The sequence below is a fragment of the Halyomorpha halys genome, unplaced genomic scaffold (genome assembly GCF_000696795.3).
Source record: "Halyomorpha halys isolate HHAL.00 unplaced genomic scaffold, Hhal_1.1 Scaffold1270.1, whole genome shotgun sequence".
In the NCBI taxonomy this organism is placed as follows: domain Eukaryota; kingdom Metazoa; phylum Arthropoda; class Insecta; order Hemiptera; family Pentatomidae; genus Halyomorpha; species Halyomorpha halys.
In genome coordinates this window covers 40,802-47,331 of record NW_027107315.1, presented here as the reverse complement: position 1 = coordinate 47,331, position 6,530 = coordinate 40,802, and the positions used below count along the sequence as shown (strand labels likewise).

The following is a 6,530-nucleotide window of genomic DNA, read 5'->3' as shown; positions in this document are numbered from 1 at the left end:
ATAATATATTTATATGAAGGAAAGTAATGGTTATATAATAAAAATCTTAAAACCATATGCAATTCGAAAATTAAATTATACTGAAAACAATTTAAAATATTTTGCTTGAAGGCAGGGACGAGCATGTGGGAAATTTAAAAAAAAAGTTATCATAATCTAAAGTTTTTACTAGCATTTTTTGCTTTGGATATTAAGGAAAATAATATATTCAAATTACTACAACTACTAAACAAACGCTCTATACTTCCCATTTACTACAAAATACTATAATTATAAGACATATTTGGAGGTAGGGAATCGAACTTTGGGGGCTCCACTAAAGCATAAAATTCCTCCCGTATCCAATCCTTTAATACAAAATCCTTCGTAAAATTCTTGATGCTCCTAACAACTTCACAAATATAATCACCCATAAAGACATTAACAACCCATTCGCAGCAGATTTGGCATTGAAATAGATATACCTCTTTCATTCAAAAATGCTTACCTATCCTAACCCATTAGTTCTTAATCTCTCATCTTTAACAATCTCTCATAATCCTCAGAGACATCTAAAAAGAAGATGGTCAGGGGATCTTTTAATTTAAAGCAAATCACCACCATTAGGTGTTGCTTTCTTAAGATTATCATGTGTTCACATTTACTTTTGGTTTTTTTTAACAGCTTTAATTTTCAATAAATAAATTTTAAAAAAAGAAAAGAATATAATATGGTCCGTCTCTTAATCGATATTAACCTTTCTTAACCTCCTTCGATCCATACATAGAATCTCTTTGGAATTTTAGCAATACTTAAGTGTTGAAGCAACATTTCATTAAAAAGAATAAAATGCGTAAATGTACGGATTAACAGTTTTATAGCACTGGTTGTAATTATTAATAACGGACAGAAAAATTAACTTAAACATATAACAGTGAAATATGTTTTAAAATAACTTAAATAAAACAAAATACAAGAGGAAATAGCTATCTTAGTTCAGAGAAAACAGGCGCTATCTGTCCTATTAATAGCGCACTTCTGAGAATGTCGGCGCCGCTAAAGGAAACTATTTGCACGAAGGTCTAACTAAATGCATACAGAGCGTTTGGACTGTTAGCAAGTTAAAAATCGAAGACTAGAGCAACTTTTCAATTCATTCGATTCGATAATATCTTAGATTATCTTGCAGGATTTCTTTCTACGCAGAGTAACTGGGATTCATCAAAGGATATCTGTCCTGGTGTTATCGTTTCCAGATGTTTAGTTTTAGGTGGGACAGTCCCACTATTCAGCCACATGTGTCCAGGGATCCCCAGGATTTCCTGTGGGAGAAGTTGGAATGCAATAGATAAACCTCGATTATCAGTCTTTTTTTTTTCCTTTTTTTTCTTAATATTGATTTGATGATGTCCTAATCAATTCTATCAACGGCTTGCAGATTGTTATTGGTATTCTCTGGCTAAACCTTTTTTTCCCTACCTCCTAAATTATTATTGACAATACAAATACAATATATACAAGATTTATATGCAAAACATAAATATATATATACATACAACACAACTTGACCTTCCTTTCCCAAATGGGATTTTTAGGGAGTGGACTGGGTCCGCTGAAGGTGAGGATCACAATATTAAGCCAGGAACCGCTAGCCAGGGGGTACAAGAACGGGGAGGGACCGTTCCACTGGGGTAAGGGGTGACTAAACCTGCATTAGGCACATTTTGGTAGCAATGGGACTTTACCATTAAAGTACAAACATTTAACATAATATTTTTTTAATATTATTTATAAGAAATTAATAAAGAGTTTAAATTAATAAGTTTTATTTCGGAACATCATCGTTGGAAGAACATACTGTCGACACTTTTATATAACGAGTGTGAAAAATCTGATTTTTCGAATGCTTTAGTTCAATTAATTTACCAACATAATTTTTGATAATTGAAGCCTTTTCAGTTTAAATCAAGAGTGTTTAAAAATCAATACTCATGGCAAAAATTAATATTGATTTATTTTGCCAGAACTTATATTCGATGTTACGACCATCAATTAAATTCGTGAATTGATAAATACGAAGCATAAAAATCTATGCTGTACAACAATCGAGATTTTGTTTTCTTATTTTTAAAAATAATAAAAAAAAAAAAAAAAAAAAGTGAATATAATATTTTTTTTTTTCTCAAACCGCTTAACAGAAAAAAATAAGAGTGTTTAAAGAAGAAAAGGTTTGTTTAATCTTTGTGCATACATATATTTTGAGCTTTTGAATATTAATAAATTCACTAATAAAAATTTTTCGGAGGTCTGTCAGGTGAAATAAAACAATAAACAACAAAATAAATAAGATGAGTACAACTTACAACCCGCAATGTAAAGGTAGAAAATTATAAAAAATAAATTAAGTATACATCTCTACTCATACGGATCAGTGGGGTTTGTCCATGTCTTTCAAGCGAGTGAAGTTTATGGTCACTTCATTGAATAATGAAGCTGGTAATTGAAATATAATAATAATCTCTAAAAGGTTTTGACAACTGGAGTGGCGGTTGTGAACTGTTATTACAAGACGTTTCAGTCTTATATTTATTAATGAGCAATATTTTTTTTTTTTTATTAATCGCCTTTAGGGTAGAAAAATGGTACAATTTTAGAGTACAAAATAGTCGTTTTGTAAGAACTCCAATTAAAATTGTAAAATTTACTGGAAATTCAAATTTACAAATGTTTTAATGGGAGTTTTTAATCGTAATTAATTCTTGGAAATTTTTTTTAAAGCTATCACAGTTAAACATTCATAAAAATATAAACTTTTAATCCTCGAAGAGGTATATCTTTACAAACCAATATAGAATATTTTCTGAAAAAAGATAAGAGAGTCATGCAAAGAGGTAATAAAAGAAGACAGAAGAAGGGAGCCAGTGACGTCACAGCAAAATCTGCCTGTCACTGTGGCCGCCCCCCACCACCGCATTGCGGCTCGTTCTCTTCCAAGGCCGGCTATCGATGTTATTATCGAAATTAATCGACTTTAAGTGGATTCGATTGACCATATATTGCAAAAAACAAATAAATATACATTTATCTTGAAGTTTCCATATAATCCATCTAAACTGTTCTACATAATTTGTTTTTGTTTAGATTCACTCATTCCATATACTAACAAAACATTTTTTTTTTTATTGTTTATTTATTGTAATTTACAACTGTACAAAATAATACAATAGGTAAATATGTAGTATGTTTCATATACACTTGAAAATCTTGGGGAACCACCCATTGGTGGTACTTCAAACATTAATTTAAACTAGAAGGTCTCGTGGCCATCTTCTTTTCAGACGCTTCGGAGGATTATCAGGGATTGTTAAGGATGAATGATAAAGAATTAATGGGTTAGGATAGTTAAGGAGTTTGGAATGAAAAGACGCATATCTGTTTTGGGCCAATTCTGTAACGAATGGGAGGTTAAGGTCTTTGTGAATGAGTTTATTTGTGACGTAATAAGGAGCATCAAGGATTTTGGATTGTAACGATTGGATGCGGGAAGAATTTGATGGCTTGGTGGAGCCCCAGATCTCAATTCCATATGTCCAAATTGGTCTGATTATCGTAGTGTATACTAATTTTTTGTAGTGAATGGGAAGTTTAGAGCGTTTGTCAAGTAAGTGTTGTAGCAATCGGAATTTACGAGCAGTTTCTTGTCGTTTCAGTCTCTTGTCAAGATGGAGTCCTAAATATCGAATCTGTTCAACAGGCGTTAGTGGTGTATCTAGAAAGGATACTGTAGGACAGGAGGGCAGAGGTTTACGACGGAGAGTAAAGGTAATCTGGTGGGATTTGTCAGGATTTATTTTGATTCTCCAGTTTTTACACCATTCTTCAATAGATGTTATGTGTGCCTGTAGTGTTTGTGATGCATTAGTTGGGTCGTTGTTTACAGAAAGTATACATGTGTCATCAGCGTATGTTGTTAGCTCTGTGTTAGGGTGGGTTGGGATGTCAGCTGTATAAACCGTATAAAGAATGGGTCCTAAGATACTTTGAGGAACACCGGCGGACTGAGAAAAGAGAGATGAGTAGGCTAGGTTATGATTTACTTTAAAGGTTCTATCAGTGAGCTAGGAGCGGATTATAAGGAAATATGTTGGGGGTAGGGATTAACAAAACATTAAAATTGGTTCTTTTTAGTTTTTTGATTGACATATTTAACATGTTACATAAAAATTAAATTAAATGATCAGGATAAATCTGATTAATTTTGTTAAAATAGTTGTTATTCATATCCAATACTATAACATAAGTATTGGTTCCTTTTAGTCTTTCAAGTTCAAAATAAAATATGTTATATAACAATTATATAACATAATAAAGATAACTTTGATTTGTATAGTTAAAACAGTTTGCAATTTTCAACAGGATAATTAATTATTTAAAATAGATATAAAAAAGAATTATGTATAAATTTCATGTTTCTATACTACAGACATATTTCTAATCATTAGATTCACATAAAAAAAACAACAACATAAAAACGTTATAAAATTAAAAACAATTAAATTAACAATATTAATGAATTCATACCTTCAAAGAAATATTTAAAAAAGTAAAAAAAATAATTAACTCGCTAAGACACATTGAAAAGTAAAAAACATTCTTATGACACTTTTAATTTTTCATTTCTAAATCATTAGTAAAAAAAAAAAAATGTAATATTCACACTTAATATTAATAAAATGAAAACAAAAATAAATGCTAAATTCTGGGCAAACAAGAACTTTGATTTGTAAATTATAAATAAAAATCTACTTTTCGCTGAATTTTCACTCACTTTTCAGATGACTGTTAAAATTGTAAAAAATTAGTTATTAAAAAGTTAAAGTTGAAGATTGTTAAAAAACTGTTAAATTACTGAAAAATCAATCAAAATCAATTACTGAGGTTTTCATATAGTTCTCATTTCTGGAATATACGATCAAAAAAATTATAATAACAAAAAAAGTAATTTTATAAATAATCAAGTTAAGAATAGAGAAACATTTAAATTGGAAATTATCAATATAACAAAATTTCACACCCTTAACTTAACACTAATTAGAATAGAAAATGAAAAAAAAATGAAAAATCAAGTTTCATAATTTAACACTTCTTACTCTTTAGGATACTTTTTAGTTTATACAATTGGACATTGAACATATAAAAACATTAGAGATTTTACATTAGAAATTATAATTGACAAATAAATTCTCACAATAAGATTTCTACAACAGATTGAAAAATTTGAATTTAGTATAGAATAAACCTTACTTTGGCAGTAAAAAACTGATATATGATAAGAAAAATCGTAAATGATAAATAAAATTAAAAAAAAAAAAAAAGCCAGTTACAAGTGTTAAATTAAGATATATGAATTATTTGATTATATTTAGGCTTAATTTGAAGTTTGTAATATTTTTTTTTTAAAATTAAGTATTGATTCAAAAATTTTCAGTAATTAGTTATACTAGTTAAAATATCCAGCGAGTTTTGGAATTATTTAAAAAAAAAAATAGAAATTTTATTTTTCGTGAACAAAGATTTGAAACGTTAGTTACATTAAGTGAATTGCAATTTTAGGATAACATAGTTTGAATTAAAATAAAAAACGAAATAAGAAATATATAATTAATGCTACGATATCCGAAGAGGATTATAACAAAGGCATTTATAAACAAATAGTTTTATGAATGGGGAGTATTCAGTAGTTTAATTATAGGCTGAACTTAATTGTAAAAGGAAAAGTAATAAATAAAAGTTAAAAATTAAAATTTGTAAGATTGCACCATATTGCGCAATACATTTCCACTTATATTTAGATCACCATATAAAAAAACAAAAGTTTAAGTGTCACTTAAGAAACAAAATTTTGATGATTTTTTTTTTTAAATTCTAAAATTAAAGAGAATACTTAGTATATTTTGTTTTAGTCTGTAAAATGAATCGATGTAACAAAATATCACACATTTGATTTTCCTAAATAACTTTAAAAGTCCACTTGCTAAGAAATCGGATATAAGATTATATGTACCTCTTTAAAATTAGAAAAATAAAATAATTGTACTTACATTTTGAACAAAATTGAAGACAAAACAAAATTCAGAACAAGACAAAATGACAAATTTGCAAAAGCTGCAGAGAGAAGAGAGAACTGAAGCACAGAACAGTGAGCAGGGAAAGAAGTCACAACTTGGTCGATCCTCAGCTGGGACTGAAGCTTCGAGGAAGTAGGCTCGTGTTGGGGACCCTCTGACGTCAATGGGATGAGGCGGCTTCTCATTGGTCGAGAGCTAGCGGAGTAGGGGTTGGTCCAAAGAGGTGGGGCAGCGATCTTTCGCGATCGTTCGTTCACCTGACCAAGGTCGTTCGGCTTCTGCTCGACCATTTCAGCCGAAAATTCTTCCTCCCACTTCTTAGTAATAAGGTTCATCGAACCCAAAGGTTCAATCCCGACTCTATTGAATGACCTACATACTTCTTCACTCAGTGTTTAGGGCCGGGGTACCCGCTTGTTCTAC

At 29.9% G+C, this 6,530-nt stretch overlaps 1 protein-coding gene across 1 annotated transcript in view; it reads right to left on the bottom strand.

Moving 5' to 3' along the window:
- The window catches only part of LOC106689049 (uncharacterized), a 26,377-nt gene extending 20,138 nt beyond the window's left edge, over positions 1-6,239 (bottom strand). Inside the window, exon 1 of the mRNA XM_014433802.3 lies at positions 6,081-6,239. The gene's annotated coding sequence lies outside the window, so the exon portion shown is untranslated. The remainder of the gene's footprint in view (positions 1-6,080) is intronic.
- Positions 6,240-6,530: the final 291 nt, after the last annotated feature.